Source organism: Lithobates pipiens, unplaced genomic scaffold (genome assembly GCF_037356315.1).
Source record: "Lithobates pipiens isolate NorthernLeopardFrog02 unplaced genomic scaffold, aLitPip1_a1.2 Scaffold_8, whole genome shotgun sequence".
Lineage (NCBI taxonomy): Eukaryota > Metazoa > Chordata > Amphibia > Anura > Ranidae > Lithobates > Lithobates pipiens.
The window spans coordinates 572,939,897-572,955,966 of record NW_027507903.1 but is presented as its reverse complement, the minus strand read 5'-3'; the positions used below and the strand labels follow the sequence as shown (position 1 = coordinate 572,955,966).

Below are 16,070 nucleotides of genomic sequence, written 5' to 3'. Positions count from 1 at the left end.
CATAAAGATGCCGTGACCCGGATTCGAACCGGGGTTGCTGCGGCCACAACGCAGAGTACTAACCACTATACGATCACGGCATTGTCAACGAGCCAGGTAGGAGTCGAACCTACAATCTTCTGATCCGTAGTCAGACGCGTTATCCATTGCGCCACTGGCCCTGCACCTGGCCCTGACTCTTTGCTAAGCCTTCACAAAGGGCATTCTAGCTGCAGAAGCCAATCGACACCATCTCAGCCATTCCAGAGATAAACGGCTAACTTTCTGCTGAATTTCTAATGGAAAGGAAAGTGCTCAGGCCTTCTCAGTTGCTGTCACATCACTGCTTATGGCTGCTCGATAGTTGTGAAAATGGCAAAGGCTAATAATGTTACAATCTCATTCTATGTGGCCCACAGGTGGTGTTGAAGGAAACCCCACCACCTTATAGGACGGTTGTTTCACTTCCACATAGATGGCTGCCTACTTTCGTGCCTCTCGAAAAGCAGTGGTCCTCGCTGTCCAAAATGTACATCCCACTGGCCTTCAAAGAAAGTCTTTTCACTCTCTGCTGTTACCTTCAAAGGCCACTGTTGTAGAGTTCGCATGGCCCCAAGTTTGTGTTACAGCGGGTGTAGCATGACATGGCAGGATACACCTTGGCCTGTTGACCAATCCTTTAGTGATCTGACTACGGCCTGCCACATTGTAATCGACCGACGCTAGGATAGTATCAAGGTATCCTATATCACAGAGTTGGTGCTGGTTGCAAGAAGCGGTCTTAGAGAGAGAGAGAGAGAGAGACTTCCTGCTCCTTGTGTACCTTCAGGGGTCCGAACTGGCATGGGCGTGACTGTGGACATTACACTTCATCCAGCGCATAAAGATGCCGTGACCCGGATTCGAACCGGGGTTGCTGCGGCCACAACGCAGAGTACTAACCACTATACGATCACGGCATTGTCAACGAGCCAGGTAGGAGTCGAACCTACAATCTTCTGATCCGTAGTCAGACGCGTTATCCATTGCGCCACTGGCCCTGCACCTGGCCCTGACTCTTTGCTAAGCCTTCACAAAGGGCATTCTAGCTGCAGAAGCCAATCGACACCATCTCAGCCATTCCAGAGATAAACGGCTAACTTTCTGCTGAATTTCTAATGGAAAGGAAAGTGCTCAGGCCTTCTCAGTTGCTGTCACATCACTGCTTATGGCTGCTCGATAGTTGTGAAAATGGCAAAGGCTAATAATGTTACAATCTCATTCTATGTGGCCCACAGGTGGTGTTGAAGGAAACCCCACCACCTTATAGGACGGTTGTTTCACTTCCACATAGATGGCTGCCTACTTTCGTGCCTCTCGAAAAGCAGTGGTCCTCGCTGTCCAAAATGTACATCCCACTGGCCTTCAAAGAAAGTCTTTTCACTCTCTGCTGTTACCTTCAAAGGCCACTGTTGTAGAGTTCGCATGGCCCCAAGTTTGTGTTACAGCGGGTGTAGCATGACATGGCAGGATACACCTTGGCCTGTTGACCAATCCTTTAGTGATCTGACTACGGCCTGCCACATTGTAATCGACCGACGCTAGGATAGTATCAAGGTATCCTATATCACAGAGTTGGTGCTGGTTGCAAGAAGCGGTCTTAGAGAGAGAGAGAGAGAGAGACTTCCTGCTCCTTGTGTACCTTCAGGGGTCCGAACTGGCATGGGCGTGACTGTGGACATTACACTTCATCCAGCGCATAAAGATGCCGTGACCCGGATTCGAACCGGGGTTGCTGCGGCCACAACGCAGAGTACTAACCACTATACGATCACGGCATTGTCAACGAGCCAGGTAGGAGTCGAACCTACAATCTTCTGATCCGTAGTCAGACGCGTTATCCATTGCGCCACTGGCCCTGCACCTGGCCCTGACTCTTTGCTAAGCCTTCACAAAGGGCATTCTAGCTGCAGAAGCCAATCGACACCATCTCAGCCATTCCAGAGATAAACGGCTAACTTTCTGCTGAATTTCTAATGGAAAGGAAAGTGCTCAGGCCTTCTCAGTTGCTGTCACATCACTGCTTATGGCTGCTCGATAGTTGTGAAAATGGCAAAGGCTAATAATGTTACAATCTCATTCTATGTGGCCCACAGGTGGTGTTGAAGGAAACCCCACCACCTTATAGGACGGTTGTTTCACTTCCACATAGATGGCTGCCTACTTTCGTGCCTCTCGAAAAGCAGTGGTCCTCGCTGTCCAAAATGTACATCCCACTGGCCTTCAAAGAAAGTCTTTTCACTCTCTGCTGTTACCTTCAAAGGCCACTGTTGTAGAGTTCGCATGGCCCCAAGTTTGTGTTACAGCGGGTGTAGCATGACATGGCAGGATACACCTTGGCCTGTTGACCAATCCTTTAGTGATCTGACTACGGCCTGCCACATTGTAATCGACCGACGCTAGGATAGTATCAAGGTATCCTATATCACAGAGTTGGTGCTGGTTGCAAGAAGCGGTCTTAGAGAGAGAGAGAGAGAGAGACTTCCTGCTCCTTGTGTACCTTCAGGGGTCCGAACTGGCATGGGCGTGACTGTGGACATTACACTTCATCCAGCGCATAAAGATGCCGTGACCCGGATTCGAACCGGGGTTGCTGCGGCCACAACACAGAGTACTAACCACTATACGATCACGGCATTGTCAACGAGCCAGGTAGGAGTCGAACCTACAATCTTCTGATCCGTAGTCAGACACGTTATCCATTGCGCCACTGGCCCTGCACCTGGCCCTGACTCTTTGCTAAGCCTTCACAAAGGGCATTCTAGCTGCAGAAGCCAATCGACACCATCTCAGCCATTCCAGAGATAAACGGCTAACTTTCTGCTGAATTTCTAATGGAAAGGAAAGTGCTCAGGCCTTCTCAGTTGCTGTCACATCACTGCTTATGGCTGCTCGATAGTTGTGAAAATGGCAAAGGCTAATAATGTTACAATCTCATTCTATGTGGCCCACAGGTGGTGTTGAAGGAAACCCCACCACCTTATAGGACGGTTGTTTCACTTCCACATAGATGGCTGCCTACTTTCGTGCCTCTCGAAAAGCAGTGGTCCTCGCTGTCCAAAATGTACATCCCACTGGCCTTCAAAGAAAGTCTTTTCACTCTCTGCTGTTACCTTCAAAGGCCACTGTTGTAGAGTTCGCATGGCCCCAAGTTTGTGTTACAGCGGGTGTAGCATGACATGGCAGGATACACCTTGGCCTGTTGACCAATCCTTTAGTGATCTGACTACGGCCTGCCACATTGTAATCGACCGACGCTAGGATAGTATCAAGGTATCCTATATCACAGAGTTGGTGCTGGTTGCAAGAAGCGGTCTTAGAGAGAGAGAGAGAGAGAGAGAGACTTCCTGCTCCTTGTGTACCTTCAGGGGTCCGAACTGGCATGGGCGTGACTGTGGACATTACACTTCATCCAGCGCATAAAGATGCCGTGACCCGGATTCGAACCGGGGTTGCTGCGGCCACAACGCAGAGTACTAACCACTATACGATCACGGCATTGTCAACGAGCCAGGTAGGAGTCGAACCTACAATCTTCTGATCCGTAGTCAGACGCGTTATCCATTGCGCCACTGGCCCTGCACCTGGCCCTGACTCTTTGCTAAGCCTTCACAAAGGGCATTCTAGCTGCAGAAGCCAATCGACACCATCTCAGCCATTCCAGAGATAAACGGCTAACTTTCTGCTGAATTTCTAATGGAAAGGAAAGTGCTCAGGCCTTCTCAGTTGCTGTCACATCACTGCTTATGGCTGCTCGATAGTTGTGAAAATGGCAAAGGCTAATAATGTTACAATCTCATTCTATGTGGCCCACAGGTGGTGTTGAAGGAAACCCCACCGCCTTATAGGACGGTTGTTTCACTTCCACATAGATGGCTGCCTACTTTCGTGCCTCTCGAAAAGCAGTGGTCCTCGCTGTCCAAAATGTACATCCCACTGGCCTTCAAAGAAAGTCTTTTCACTCTCTGCTGTTACCTTCAAAGGCCACTGTTGTAGAGTTCGCATGGCCCCAAGTTTGTGTTACAGCGGGTGTAGCATGACATGGCAGGATACACCTTGGCCTGTTGACCAATCCTTTAGTGATCTGACTACGGCCTGCCACATTGTAATCGACCGACGCTAGGATAGTATCAAGGTATCCTATATCACAGAGTTGGTGCTGGTTGCAAGAAGCGGTCTTAGAGAGAGAGAGAGAGAGAGAGACTTCCTGCTCCTTGTGTACCTTCAGGGGTCCGAACTGGCATGGGCGTGACTGTGGACATTACACTTCATCCAGCGCATAAAGATGCCGTGACCCGGATTCGAACCGGGGTTGCTGCGGCCACAACGCAGAGTACTAACCACTATACGATCACGGCATTGTCAACGAGCCAGGTAGGAGTCGAACCTACAATCTTCTGATCCGTAGTCAGACGCGTTATCCATTGCGCCACTGGCCCTGCACCTGGCCCTGACTCTTTGCTAAGCCTTCACAAAGGGCATTCTAGCTGCAGAAGCCAATCGACACCATCTCAGCCATTCCAGAGATAAACGGCTAACTTTCTGCTGAATTTCTAATGGAAAGGAAAGTGCTCAGGCCTTCTCAGTTGCTGTCACATCACTGCTTATGGCTGCTCGATAGTTGTGAAAATGGCAAAGGCTAATAATGTTACAATCTCATTCTATGTGGCCCACAGGTGGTGTTGAAGGAAACCCCACCACCTTATAGGACGGTTGTTTCACTTCCACATAGATGGCTGCCTACTTTCGTGCCTCTCGAAAAGCAGTGGTCCTCGCTGTCCAAAATGTACATCCCACTGGCCTTCAAAGAAAGTCTTTTCACTCTCTGCTGTTACCTTCAAAGGCCACTGTTGTAGAGTTCGCATGGCCCCAAGTTTGTGTTACAGCGGGTGTAGCATGACATGGCAGGATACACCTTGGCCTGTTGACCAATCCTTTAGTGATCTGACTACGGCCTGCCACATTGTAATCGACCGACGCTAGGATAGTATCAAGGTATCCTATATCACAGAGTTGGTGCTGGTTGCAAGAAGCGGTCTTAGAGAGAGAGAGAGAGAGAGAGACTTCCTGCTCCTTGTGTACCTTCAGGGGTCCGAACTGGCATGGGCGTGACTGTGGACATTACACTTCATCCAGCGCATAAAGATGCCGTGACCCGGATTCGAACCGGGGTTGCTGCGGCCACAACGCAGAGTACTAACCACTATACGATCACGTCATTGTCAACGAGCCAGGTAGGAGTCGAACCTACAATCTTCTGATCCGTAGTCAGACGCGTTATCCATTGCGCCACTGGCCCTGCACCTGGCCCTGACTCTTTGCTAAGCCTTCACAAAGGGCATTCTAGCTGCAGAAGCCAATCGACACCATCTCAGCCATTCCAGAGATAAACGGCTAACTTTCTGCTGAATTTCTAATGGAAAGGAAAGTGCTCAGGCCTTCTCAGTTGCTGTCACATCACTGCTTATGGCTGCTCGATAGTTGTGAAAATGGCAAAGGCTAATAATGTTACAATCTCATTCTATGTGGCCCACAGGTGGTGTTGAAGGAAACCCCACCACCTTATAGGACGGTTGTTTCACTTCCACATAGATGGCTGCCTACTTTCGTGCCTCTCGAAAAGCAGTGGTCCTCGCTGTCCAAAATGTACATCCCACTGGCCTTCAAAGAAAGTCTTTTCACTCTCTGCTGTTACCTTCAAAGGCCACTGTTGTAGAGTTCGCATGGCCCCAAGTTTGTGTTACAGCGGGTGTAGCATGACATGGCAGGATACACCTTGGCCTGTTGACCAATCCTTTAGTGATCTGACTACGGCCTGCCACATTGTAATCGACCGACGCTAGGATAGTATCAAGGTATCCTATATCACAGAGTTGGTGCTGGTTGCAAGAAGCGGTCTTAGAGAGAGAGAGAGAGAGAGAGACTTCCTGCTCCTTGTGTACCTTCAGGGGTCCGAACTGGCATGGGCGTGACTGTGGACATTACACTTCATCCAGCGCATAAAGATGCCGTGACCCGGATTCGAACCGGGGTTGCTGCGGCCACAACGCAGAGTACTAACCACTATACGATCACAGCATTGTCAACGAGCCAGGTAGGAGTCGAACCTACAATCTTCTGATCCGTAGTCAGACGCGTTATCCATTGCGCCACTGGCCCTGCACCTGGCCCTGACTCTTTGCTAAGCCTTCACAAAGGGCATTCTAGCTGCAGAAGCCAATCGACACCATCTCAGCCATTCCAGAGATAAACGGCTAACTTTCTGCTGAATTTCTAATGGAAAGGAAAGTGCTCAGGCCTTCTCAGTTGCTGTCACATCACTGCTTATGGCTGCTCGATAGTTGTGAAAATGGCAAAGGCTAATAATGTTACAATCTCATTCTATGTGGCCCACAGGTGGTGTTGAAGGAAACCCCACCGCCTTATAGGACGGTTGTTTCACTTCCACATAGATGGCTGCCTACTTTCGTGCCTCTCGAAAAGCAGTGGTCCTCGCTGTCCAAAATGTACATCCCACTGGCCTTCAAAGAAAGTCTTTTCACTCTCTGCTGTTACCTTCAAAGGCCACTGTTGTAGAGTTCGCATGGCCCCAAGTTTGTGTTTCAGCGGGTGTAGCATGACATGGCAGGATACACCTTGGCCTGTTGACCAATCCTTTAGTGATCTGACTACGGCCTGCCACATTGTAATCGACCGACGCTAGGATAGTATCAAGGTATCCTATATCACAGAGTTGGTGCTGGTTGCAAGAAGCGGTCTTAGAGAGAGAGAGAGAGAGAGACTTCCTGCTCCTTGTGTACCTTCAGGGGTCCGAACTGGCATGGGCGTGACTGTGGACATTACACTTCATCCAGCGCATAAAGATGCCGTGACCCGGATTCGAACCGGGGTTGCTGCGGCCACAACGCAGAGTACTAACCACTATACGATCACGGCATTGTCAACGAGCCAGGTAGGAGTCGAACCTACAATCTTCTGATCCGTAGTCAGACGCGTTATCCATTGCGCCACTGGCCCTGCACCTGGCCCTGACTCTTTGCTAAGCCTTCACAAAGGGCATTCTAGCTGCAGAAGCCAATCGACACCATCTCAGCCATTCCAGAGATAAACGGCTAACTTTCTGCTGAATTTCTAATGGAAAGGAAAGTGCTCAGGCCTTCTCAGTTGCTGTCACATCACTGCTTATGGCTGCTCGATAGTTGTGAAAATGGCAAAGGCTAATAATGTTACAATCTCATTCTATGTGGCCCACAGGTGGTGTTGAAGGAAACCCCACCGCCTTATAGGACGGTTGTTTCACTTCCACATAGATGGCTGCCTACTTTCGTGCCTCTCGAAAAGCAGTGGTCCTCGCTGTCCAAAATGTACATCCCACTGGCCTTCAAAGAAAGTCTTTTCACTCTCTGCTGTTACCTTCAAAGGCCACTGTTGTAGAGTTCGCATGGCCCCAAGTTTGTGTTACAGCGGGTGTAGCATGACATGGCAGGATACACCTTGGCCTGTTGACCAATCCTTTAGTGATCTGACTACGGCCTGCCACATTGTAATCGACCGACGCTAGGATAGTATCAAGGTATCCTATATCACAGAGTTGGTGCTGGTTGCAAGAAGCGGTCTTAGAGAGAGAGAGAGAGAGAGAGAGACTTCCTGCTCCTTGTGTACCTTCAGGGGTCCGAACTGGCATGGGCGTGACTGTGGACATTACACTTCATCCAGCGCATAAAGATGCCGTGACCCGGATTCGAACCGGGGTTGCTGCGGCCACAACGCAGAGTACTAACCACTATACGATCACGGCATTGTCAACGAGCCAGGTAGGAGTCGAACCTACAATCTTCTGATCCGTAGTCAGACGCGTTATCCATTGCGCCACTGGCCCTGCACCTGGCCCTGACTCTTTGCTAAGCCTTCACAAAGGGCATTCTAGCTGCAGAAGCCAATCGACACCATCTCAGCCATTCCAGAGATAAACGGCTAACTTTCTGCTGAATTTCTAATGGAAAGGAAAGTGCTCAGGCCTTCTCAGTTGCTGTCACATCACTGCTTATGGCTGCTCGATAGTTGTGAAAATGGCAAAGGCTAATAATGTTACAATCTCATTCTATGTGGCCCACAGGTGGTGTTGAAGGAAACCCCACCGCCTTATAGGACGGTTGTTTCACTTCCACATAGATGGCTGCCTACTTTCGTGCCTCTCGAAAAGCAGTGGTCCTCGCTGTCCAAAATGTACATCCCACTGGCCTTCAAAGAAAGTCTTTTCACTCTCTGCTGTTACCTTCAAAGGCCACTGTTGTAGAGTTCGCATGGCCCCAAGTTTGTGTTACAGCGGGTGTAGCATGACATGGCAGGATACACCTTGGCCTGTTGACCAATCCTTTAGTGATCTGACTACGGCCTGCCACATTGTAATCGACCGACGCTAGGATAGTATCAAGGTATCCTATATCACAGAGTTGGTGCTGGTTGCAAGAAGCGGTCTTAGAGAGAGAGAGAGAGAGAGACTTCCTGCTCCTTGTGTACCTTCAGGGGTCCGAACTGGCATGGGCGTGACTGTGGACATTACACTTCATCCAGCGCATAAAGATGCCGTGACCCGGATTCGAACCGGGGTTGCTGCGGCCACAACGCAGAGTACTAACCACTATACGATCACGGCATTGTCAACGAGCCAGGTAGGAGTCGAACCTACAATCTTCTGATCCGTAGTCAGACGCGTTATCCATTGCGCCACTGGCCCTGCACCTGGCCCTGACTCTTTGCTAAGCCTTCACAAAGGGCATTCTAGCTGCAGAAGCCAATCGACACCATCTCAGCCATTCCAGAGATAAACGGCTAACTTTCTGCTGAATTTCTAATGGAAAGGAAAGTGCTCAGGCCTTCTCAGTTGCTGTCACATCACTGCTTATGGCTGCTCGATAGTTGTGAAAATGGCAAAGGCTAATAATGTTACAATCTCATTCTATGTGGCCCACAGGTGGTGTTGAAGGAAACCCCACCGCCTTATAGGACGGTTGTTTCACTTCCACATAGATGGCTGCCTACTTTCGTGCCTCTCGAAAAGCAGTGGTCCTCGCTGTCCAAAATGTACATCCCACTGGCCTTCAAAGAAAGTCTTTTCACTCTCTGCTGTTACCTTCAAAGGCCACTGTTGTAGAGTTCGCATGGCCCCAAGTTTGTGTTACAGCGGGTGTAGCATGACATGGCAGGATACACCTTGGCCTGTTGACCAATCCTTTAGTGATCTGACTACGGCCTGCCACATTGTAATCGACCGACGCTAGGATAGTATCAAGGTATCCTATATCACAGAGTTGGTGCTGGTTGCAAGAAGCGGTCTTAGAGAGAGAGAGAGAGAGAGAGACTTCCTGCTCCTTGTGTACCTTCAGGGGTCCGAACTGGCATGGGCGTGACTGTGGACATTACACTTCATCCAGCGCATAAAGATGCCGTGACCCGGATTCGAACCGGGGTTGCTGCGGCCACAACGCAGAGTACTAACCACTATACGATCACGGCATTGTCAACGAGCCAGGTAGGAGTCGAACCTACAATCTTCTGATCCGTAGTCAGACGTGTTATCCATTGCGCCACTGGCCCTGCACCTGGCCCTGACTCTTTGCTAAGCCTTCACAAAGGGCATTCTAGCTGCAGAAGCCAATCGACACCATCTCAGCCATTCCAGAGATAAACGGCTAACTTTCTGCTGAATTTCTAATGGAAAGGAAAGTGCTCAGGCCTTCTCAGTTGCTGTCACATCACTGCTTATGGCTGCTCGATAGTTGTGAAAATGGCAAAGGCTAATAATGTTACAATCTCATTCTATGTGGCCCACAGGTGGTGTTGAAGGAAACCCCACCGCCTTATAGGACGGTTGTTTCACTTCCACATAGATGGCTGCCTACTTTCGTGCCTCTCGAAAAGCAGTGGTCCTCGCTGTCCAAAATGTACATCCCACTGGCCTTCAAAGAAAGTCACATCACTGCTTATGGCTGCTCGATAGTTGTGAAAATGGCAAAGGCTAATAATGTTAAGCCTACTTTCGTGCCTCTCGAAAAGCAGTGGTCCTCGCTGTCCAAAATGTACATCCCACTGGCCTTCAAAGAAAGTCTTTTCACTCTCTGCTGTTACCTTCAAAGGCCACTGTTGTAGAGTTCGCATGGCCCCAAGTTTGTGTTACAGCGGGTGTAGCATGACATGGCAGGATACACCTTGGCCTGTTGACCAATCCTTTAGTGATCTGACTACGGCCTGCCACATTGTAATCGACCGACGCTAGGATAGTATCAAGGTATCCTATATCACAGAGTTGGTGCTGGTTGCAAGAAGCGGTCTTAGAGAGAGAGAGAGAGAGAGAGACTTCCTGCTCCTTGTGTACCTTCAGGGGTCCGAACTGGCATGGGCGTGACTGTGGACATTACACTTCATCCAGCGCATAAAGATGCCGTGACCCGGATTCGAACCGGGGTTGCTGCGGCCACAACGCAGAGTACTAACCACTATACGATCACGGCATTGTCAACGAGCCAGGTAGGAGTCAAACCTACAATCTTCTGATCCGTAGTCAGACGTGTTATCCATTGCGCCACTGGCCCTGCACCTGGCCCTGACTCTTTGCTAAGCCTTCACAAAGGGCATTCTAGCTGCAGAAGCCAATCGACACCATCTCAGCCATTCCAGAGATAAACGGCTAACTTTCTGCTGAATTTCTAATGGAAAGGAAAGTGCTCAGGCCTTCTCAGTTGCTGTCACATCACTGCTTATGGCTGCTCGATAGTTGTGAAAATGGCAAAGGCTAATAATGTTACAATCTCATTCTATGTGGCCCACAGGTGGTGTTGAAGGAAACCCCACCGCCTTATAGGACGGTTGTTTCACTTCCACATAGATGGCTGCCTACTTTCGTGCCTCTCGAAAAGCAGTGGTCCTCGCTGTCCAAAATGTACATCCCACTGGCCTTCAAAGAAAGTCTTTTCACTCTCTGCTGTTACCTTCAAAGGCCACTGTTGTAGAGTTCGCATGGCCCCAAGTTTGTGTTACAGCGGGTGTAGCATGACATGGCAGGATACACCTTGGCCTGTTGACCAATCCTTTAGTGATCTGACTACGGCCTGCCACATTGTAATCGACCGACGCTAGGATAGTATCAAGGTATCCTATATCACAGAGTTGGTGCTGGTTGCAAGAAGCGGTCTTAGAGAGAGAGAGAGAGAGAGAGACTTCCTGCTCCTTGTGTACCTTCAGGGGTCCGAACTGGCATGGGCGTGACTGTGGACATTACACTTCATCCAGCGCATAAAGATGCCGTGACCCGGATTCGAACCGGGGTTGCTGCGGCCACAACGCAGAGTACTAACCACTATACGATCACGGCATTGTCAACGAGCCAGGTAGGAGTCGAACCTACAATCTTCTGATCCGTAGTCAGACGCGTTATCCATTGCGCCACTGGCCCTGCACCTGGCCCTGACTCTTTGCTAAGCCTTCACAAAGGGCATTCTAGCTGCAGAAGCCAATCGACACCATCTCAGCCATTCCAGAGATAAACGGCTAACTTTCTGCTGAATTTCTAATGGAAAGGAAAGTGCTCAGGCCTTCTCAGTTGCTGTCACATCACTGCTTATGGCTGCTCGATAGTTGTGAAAATGGCAAAGGCTAATAATGTTACAATCTCATTCTATGTGGCCCACAGGTGGTGTTGAAGGAAACCCCACCGCCTTATAGGACGGTTGTTTCACTTCCACATAGATGGCTGCCTACTTTCGTGCCTCTCGAAAAGCAGTGGTCCTCGCTGTCCAAAATGTACATCCCACTGGCCTTCAAAGAAAGTCTTTTCACTCTCTGCTGTTACCTTCAAAGGCCACTGTTGTAGAGTTCGCATGGCCCCAAGTTTGTGTTACAGCGGGTGTAGCATGACATGGCAGGATACACCTTGGCCTGTTGACCAATCCTTTAGTGATCTGACTACGGCCTGCCACATTGTAATCGACCGACGCTAGGATAGTATCAAGGTATCCTATATCACAGAGTTGGTGCTGGTTGCAAGAAGCGGTCTTAGAGAGAGAGAGAGAGAGAGAGACTTCCTGCTCCTTGTGTACCTTCAGGGGTCCGAACTGGCATGGGCGTGACTGTGGACATTACACTTCATCCAGCGCATAAAAATGCCGTGACCCGGATTAGAACCGGGGTTGCTGCGGCCACAACGCAGAGTACTAACCACTATACGATCACGGCATTGTCAACGAGCCAGGTAGGAGTCGAACCTACAATCTTCTGATCCGTAGTCAGACGCGTTATCCATTGCGCCACTGGCCCTGCACCTGGCCCTGACTCTTTGCTAAGCCTTCACAAAGGGCATTCTAGCTGCAGAAGCCAATCGACACCATCTCAGCCATTCCAGAGATAAACGGCTAACTTTCTGCTGAATTTCTAATGGAAAGGAAAGTGCTCAGGCCTTCTCAGTTGCTGTCACATCACTGCTTATGGCTGCTCGATAGTTGTGAAAATGGCAAAGGCTAATAATGTTACAATCTCATTCTATGTGGCCCACAGGTGGTGTTGAAGGAAACCCCACCGCCTTATAGGACGGTTGTTTCACTTCCACATAGATGGCTGCCTACTTTCGTGCCTCTCGAAAAGCAGTGGTCCTCGCTGTCCAAAATGTACATCCCACTGGCCTTCAAAGAAAGTCTTTTCACTCTCTGCTGTTACCTTCAAAGGCCACTGTTGTAGAGTTCGCATGGCCCCAAGTTTGTGTTACAGCGGGTGTAGCATGACATGGCAGGATACACCTTGGCCTGTTGACCAATCCTTTAGTGATCTGACTACGGCCTGCCACATTGTAATCGACCGACGCTAGGATAGTATCAAGGTATCCTATATCACAGAGTTGGTGCTGGTTGCAAGAAGCGGTCTTAGAGAGAGAGAGAGAGAGAGACTTCCTGCTCCTTGTGTACCTTCAGGGGTCCGAACTGGCATGAGCGTGACTGTGGACATTACACTTCATCCAGCGCATAAAGATGCCGTGACCCGGATTCGAACCGGGGTTGCTGCGGCCACAACGCAGAGTACTAACCACTATATGATCACGGCATTGTCAACGAGCCAGGTAGGAGTCGAACCTACAATCTTCTGATCCGTAGTCAGACGCGTTATCCATTGCGCCACTGGCCCTGCACCTGGCCCTGACTCTTTGCTAAGCCTTCACAAAGGGCATTCTAGCTGCAGAAGCCAATCGACACCATCTCAGCCATTCCAGAGATAAACGGCTAACTTTCTGCTGAATTTCTAATGGAAAGGAAAGTGCTCAGGCCTTCTCAGTTGCTGTCACATCACTGCTTATGGCTGCTCGATAGTTGTGAAAATGGCAAAGGCTAATAATGTTACAATCTCATTCTATGTGGCCCACAGGTGGTGTTGAAGGAAACCCCACCGCCTTATAGGACGGTTGTTTCACTTCCACATAGATGGCTGCCTACTTTCGTGCCTCTCGAAAAGCAGTGGTCCTCGCTGTCCAAAATGTACATCCCACTGGCCTTCAAAGAAAGTCTTTTCACTCTCTGCTGTTACCTTCAAAGGCCACTGTTGTAGAGTTCGCATGGCCCCAAGTTTGTGTTACAGCGGGTGTAGCATGACATGGCAGGATACACCTTGGCCTGTTGACCAATCCTTTAGTGATCTGACTACGGCCTGCCACATTGTAATCGACCGACGCTAGGATAGTATCAAGGTATCCTATATCACAGAGTTGGTGCTGGTTGCAAGAAGCGGTCTTAGAGAGAGAGAGAGAGAGAGAGACTTCCTGCTCCTTGTGTACCTTCAGGGGTCCGAACTGGCATGGGCGTGACTGTGGACATTACACTTCATCCAGCGCATAAAGATGCCGTGACCCGGATTCGAACCGGGGTTGCTGCGGCCACAACGCAGAGTACTAACCACTATACGATCACGGCATTGTCAACGAGCCAGGTAGGAGTCGAACCTACAATCTTCTGATCCGTAGTCAGACGCGTTATCCATTGCGCCACTGGCCCTGCACCTGGCCCTGACTCTTTGCTAAGCCTTCACAAAGGGCATTCTAACTGCAGAAGCCAATCGACACCATCTCAGCCATTCCAGAGATAAACGGCTAACTTTCTGCTGAATTTCTAATGGAAAGGAAAGTGCTCAGGCCTTCTCAGTTGCTGTCACATCACTGCTTATGGCTGCTCGATAGTTGTGAAAATGGCAAAGGCTAATAATGTTACAATCTCATTCTATGTGGCCCACAGGTGGTGTTGAAGGAAACCCCACCGCCTTATAGGACGGTTGTTTCACTTCCACATAGATGGCTGCCTACTTTCGTGCCTCTCGAAAAGCAGTGGTCCTCGCTGTCCAAAATGTACATCCCACTGGCCTTCAAAGAAAGTCTTTTCACTCTCTGCTGTTACCTTCAAAGGCCACTGTTGTAGAGTTCGCATGGCCCCAAGTTTGTGTTACAGCGGGTGTAGCATGACATGGCAGGATACACCTTGGCCTGTTGACCAATCCTTTAGTGATCTGACTACGGCCTGCCACATTGTAATCGACCGACGCTAGGATAGTATCAAGGTATCCTATATCACAGAGTTGGTGCTGGTTGCAAGAAGCGGTCTTAGAGAGAGAGAGAGAGAGAGACTTCCTGCTCCTTGTGTACCTTCAGGGGTCCGAACTGGCATGGGCGTGACTGTGGACATTACACTTCATCCAGCGCATAAAGATGCCGTGACCCGGATTCGAACCGGGGTTGCTGCGGCCACAACGCAGAGTACTAACCACTATACGATCACGGCATTGTCAACGAGCCAGGTAGGAGTCGAACCTACAATCTTCTGATCCGTAGTCAGACGCGTTATCCATTGCGCCACTGGCCCTGCACCTGGCCCTGACTCTTTGCTAAGCCTTCACAAAGGGCATTCTAACTGCAGAAGCCAATCGACACCATCTCAGCCATTCCAGAGATAAACGGCTAACTTTCTGCTGAATTTCTAATGGAAAGGAAAGTGCTCAGGCCTTCTCAGTTGCTGTCACATCACTGCTTATGGCTGCTCGATAGTTGTGAAAATGGCAAAGGCTAATAATGTTACAATCTCATTCTATGTGGCCCACAGGTGGTGTTGAAGGAAACCCCACCGCCTTATAGGACGGTTGTTTCACTTCCACATAGATGGCTGCCTACTTTCGTGCCTCTCGAAAAGCAGTGGTCCTCGCTGTCCAAAATGTACATCCCACTGGCCTTCAAAGAAAGTCTTTTCACTCTCTGCTGTTACCTTCAAAGGCCACTGTTGTAGAGTTCGCATGGCCCCAAGTTTGTGTTACAGCGGGTGTAGCATGACATGGCAGGATACACCTTGGCCTGTTGACCAATCCTTTAGTGATCTGACTACGGCCTGCCACATTGTAATCGACCGACGCTAGGATAGTATCAAGGTATCCTATATCACAGAGTTGGTGCTGGTTGCAAGAAGCGGTCTTAGAGAGAGAGAGAGAGAGAGACTTCCTGCTCCTTGTGTACCTTCAGGGGTCCGAACTGGCATGGGCGTGACTGTGGACATTACACTTCATCCAGCGCATAAAGATGCCGTGACCCGGATTCGAACCGGGGTTGCTGCGGCCACAACGCAGAGTACTAACCACTATACGATCACGGCATTGTCAACGAGCCAGGTAGGAGTCGAACCTACAATCTTCTGATCCGTAGTCAGACGCGTTATCCATTGCGCCACTGGCCCTGCACCTGGCCCTGACTCTTTGCTAAGCCTTCACAAAGGGCATTCTAACTGCAGAAGCCAATCGACACCATCTCAGCCATTCCAGAGATAAACGGCTAACTTTCTGCTGAATTTCTAATGGAAAGGAAAGTGCTCAGGCCTTCTCAGTTGCTGTCACATCACTGCTTATGGCTGCTCGATAGTTGTGAAAATGGCAAAGGCTAATAATGTTACAATCTCATTCTATGTGGCCCACAGGTGGTGTTGAAGGAAACCCCACCGCCTTATAGGACGGTTGTTCACTTCCACATAGATGGCTGCCTACTT

General features: G+C 49.7%; 30 non-coding genes across 30 annotated transcripts; all 30 read right to left on the bottom strand.

Annotated features, from left to right (window-relative positions):
• Positions 1-8: 8 nt before the first annotated feature.
• TRNAH-GUG (transfer RNA histidin (anticodon GUG)) lies at positions 9-80 on the bottom strand. Its single transcript has one exon. It is a non-coding gene; the product is annotated as a tRNA-His (tRNA).
• Positions 81-88: 8 nt separating this feature from the next.
• On the bottom strand, positions 89-161 carry TRNAR-ACG (transfer RNA arginine (anticodon ACG)). Its single transcript has one exon. It is a non-coding gene; the product is annotated as a tRNA-Arg (tRNA).
• A 705-nt stretch (positions 162-866) lies between these two features.
• Positions 867-938, bottom strand: TRNAH-GUG (transfer RNA histidin (anticodon GUG)). The gene has a single exon. It is a non-coding gene; the product is annotated as a tRNA-His (tRNA).
• Positions 939-946: 8 nt separating this feature from the next.
• On the bottom strand, positions 947-1,019 carry TRNAR-ACG (transfer RNA arginine (anticodon ACG)). Its single transcript has one exon. It is a non-coding gene; the product is annotated as a tRNA-Arg (tRNA).
• A 705-nt stretch (positions 1,020-1,724) lies between these two features.
• Positions 1,725-1,796, bottom strand: TRNAH-GUG (transfer RNA histidin (anticodon GUG)). Its single transcript has one exon. It is a non-coding gene; the product is annotated as a tRNA-His (tRNA).
• An 8-nt stretch (positions 1,797-1,804) lies between these two features.
• Positions 1,805-1,877, bottom strand: TRNAR-ACG (transfer RNA arginine (anticodon ACG)). Its single transcript has one exon. It is a non-coding gene; the product is annotated as a tRNA-Arg (tRNA).
• Positions 1,878-3,444: 1,567 nt separating this feature from the next.
• Positions 3,445-3,516, bottom strand: TRNAH-GUG (transfer RNA histidin (anticodon GUG)). The gene has a single exon. It is a non-coding gene; the product is annotated as a tRNA-His (tRNA).
• An 8-nt stretch (positions 3,517-3,524) lies between these two features.
• Positions 3,525-3,597, bottom strand: TRNAR-ACG (transfer RNA arginine (anticodon ACG)). The gene has a single exon. It is a non-coding gene; the product is annotated as a tRNA-Arg (tRNA).
• A 707-nt stretch (positions 3,598-4,304) lies between these two features.
• Positions 4,305-4,376, bottom strand: TRNAH-GUG (transfer RNA histidin (anticodon GUG)). The gene has a single exon. It is a non-coding gene; the product is annotated as a tRNA-His (tRNA).
• An 8-nt stretch (positions 4,377-4,384) lies between these two features.
• Positions 4,385-4,457, bottom strand: TRNAR-ACG (transfer RNA arginine (anticodon ACG)). The gene has a single exon. It is a non-coding gene; the product is annotated as a tRNA-Arg (tRNA).
• Positions 4,458-5,244: 787 nt separating this feature from the next.
• On the bottom strand, positions 5,245-5,317 carry TRNAR-ACG (transfer RNA arginine (anticodon ACG)). The gene has a single exon. It is a non-coding gene; the product is annotated as a tRNA-Arg (tRNA).
• Positions 5,318-6,104: 787 nt separating this feature from the next.
• TRNAR-ACG (transfer RNA arginine (anticodon ACG)) lies at positions 6,105-6,177 on the bottom strand. The gene has a single exon. It is a non-coding gene; the product is annotated as a tRNA-Arg (tRNA).
• Positions 6,178-6,882: 705 nt separating this feature from the next.
• On the bottom strand, positions 6,883-6,954 carry TRNAH-GUG (transfer RNA histidin (anticodon GUG)). Its single transcript has one exon. It is a non-coding gene; the product is annotated as a tRNA-His (tRNA).
• An 8-nt stretch (positions 6,955-6,962) lies between these two features.
• TRNAR-ACG (transfer RNA arginine (anticodon ACG)) lies at positions 6,963-7,035 on the bottom strand. Its single transcript has one exon. It is a non-coding gene; the product is annotated as a tRNA-Arg (tRNA).
• A 709-nt stretch (positions 7,036-7,744) lies between these two features.
• Positions 7,745-7,816, bottom strand: TRNAH-GUG (transfer RNA histidin (anticodon GUG)). The gene has a single exon. It is a non-coding gene; the product is annotated as a tRNA-His (tRNA).
• Positions 7,817-7,824: 8 nt separating this feature from the next.
• On the bottom strand, positions 7,825-7,897 carry TRNAR-ACG (transfer RNA arginine (anticodon ACG)). The gene has a single exon. It is a non-coding gene; the product is annotated as a tRNA-Arg (tRNA).
• A 705-nt stretch (positions 7,898-8,602) lies between these two features.
• Positions 8,603-8,674, bottom strand: TRNAH-GUG (transfer RNA histidin (anticodon GUG)). Its single transcript has one exon. It is a non-coding gene; the product is annotated as a tRNA-His (tRNA).
• Positions 8,675-8,682: 8 nt separating this feature from the next.
• On the bottom strand, positions 8,683-8,755 carry TRNAR-ACG (transfer RNA arginine (anticodon ACG)). Its single transcript has one exon. It is a non-coding gene; the product is annotated as a tRNA-Arg (tRNA).
• A 707-nt stretch (positions 8,756-9,462) lies between these two features.
• On the bottom strand, positions 9,463-9,534 carry TRNAH-GUG (transfer RNA histidin (anticodon GUG)). The gene has a single exon. It is a non-coding gene; the product is annotated as a tRNA-His (tRNA).
• Positions 9,535-10,457: 923 nt separating this feature from the next.
• On the bottom strand, positions 10,458-10,529 carry TRNAH-GUG (transfer RNA histidin (anticodon GUG)). The gene has a single exon. It is a non-coding gene; the product is annotated as a tRNA-His (tRNA).
• A 788-nt stretch (positions 10,530-11,317) lies between these two features.
• On the bottom strand, positions 11,318-11,389 carry TRNAH-GUG (transfer RNA histidin (anticodon GUG)). The gene has a single exon. It is a non-coding gene; the product is annotated as a tRNA-His (tRNA).
• An 8-nt stretch (positions 11,390-11,397) lies between these two features.
• TRNAR-ACG (transfer RNA arginine (anticodon ACG)) lies at positions 11,398-11,470 on the bottom strand. Its single transcript has one exon. It is a non-coding gene; the product is annotated as a tRNA-Arg (tRNA).
• A 787-nt stretch (positions 11,471-12,257) lies between these two features.
• Positions 12,258-12,330, bottom strand: TRNAR-ACG (transfer RNA arginine (anticodon ACG)). The gene has a single exon. It is a non-coding gene; the product is annotated as a tRNA-Arg (tRNA).
• Positions 12,331-13,115: 785 nt separating this feature from the next.
• TRNAR-ACG (transfer RNA arginine (anticodon ACG)) lies at positions 13,116-13,188 on the bottom strand. Its single transcript has one exon. It is a non-coding gene; the product is annotated as a tRNA-Arg (tRNA).
• A 707-nt stretch (positions 13,189-13,895) lies between these two features.
• Positions 13,896-13,967, bottom strand: TRNAH-GUG (transfer RNA histidin (anticodon GUG)). Its single transcript has one exon. It is a non-coding gene; the product is annotated as a tRNA-His (tRNA).
• An 8-nt stretch (positions 13,968-13,975) lies between these two features.
• On the bottom strand, positions 13,976-14,048 carry TRNAR-ACG (transfer RNA arginine (anticodon ACG)). The gene has a single exon. It is a non-coding gene; the product is annotated as a tRNA-Arg (tRNA).
• Positions 14,049-14,753: 705 nt separating this feature from the next.
• TRNAH-GUG (transfer RNA histidin (anticodon GUG)) lies at positions 14,754-14,825 on the bottom strand. Its single transcript has one exon. It is a non-coding gene; the product is annotated as a tRNA-His (tRNA).
• An 8-nt stretch (positions 14,826-14,833) lies between these two features.
• On the bottom strand, positions 14,834-14,906 carry TRNAR-ACG (transfer RNA arginine (anticodon ACG)). Its single transcript has one exon. It is a non-coding gene; the product is annotated as a tRNA-Arg (tRNA).
• Positions 14,907-15,611: 705 nt separating this feature from the next.
• On the bottom strand, positions 15,612-15,683 carry TRNAH-GUG (transfer RNA histidin (anticodon GUG)). The gene has a single exon. It is a non-coding gene; the product is annotated as a tRNA-His (tRNA).
• An 8-nt stretch (positions 15,684-15,691) lies between these two features.
• TRNAR-ACG (transfer RNA arginine (anticodon ACG)) lies at positions 15,692-15,764 on the bottom strand. The gene has a single exon. It is a non-coding gene; the product is annotated as a tRNA-Arg (tRNA).
• Between the last annotated feature and the right edge of the window lie 306 nt (positions 15,765-16,070).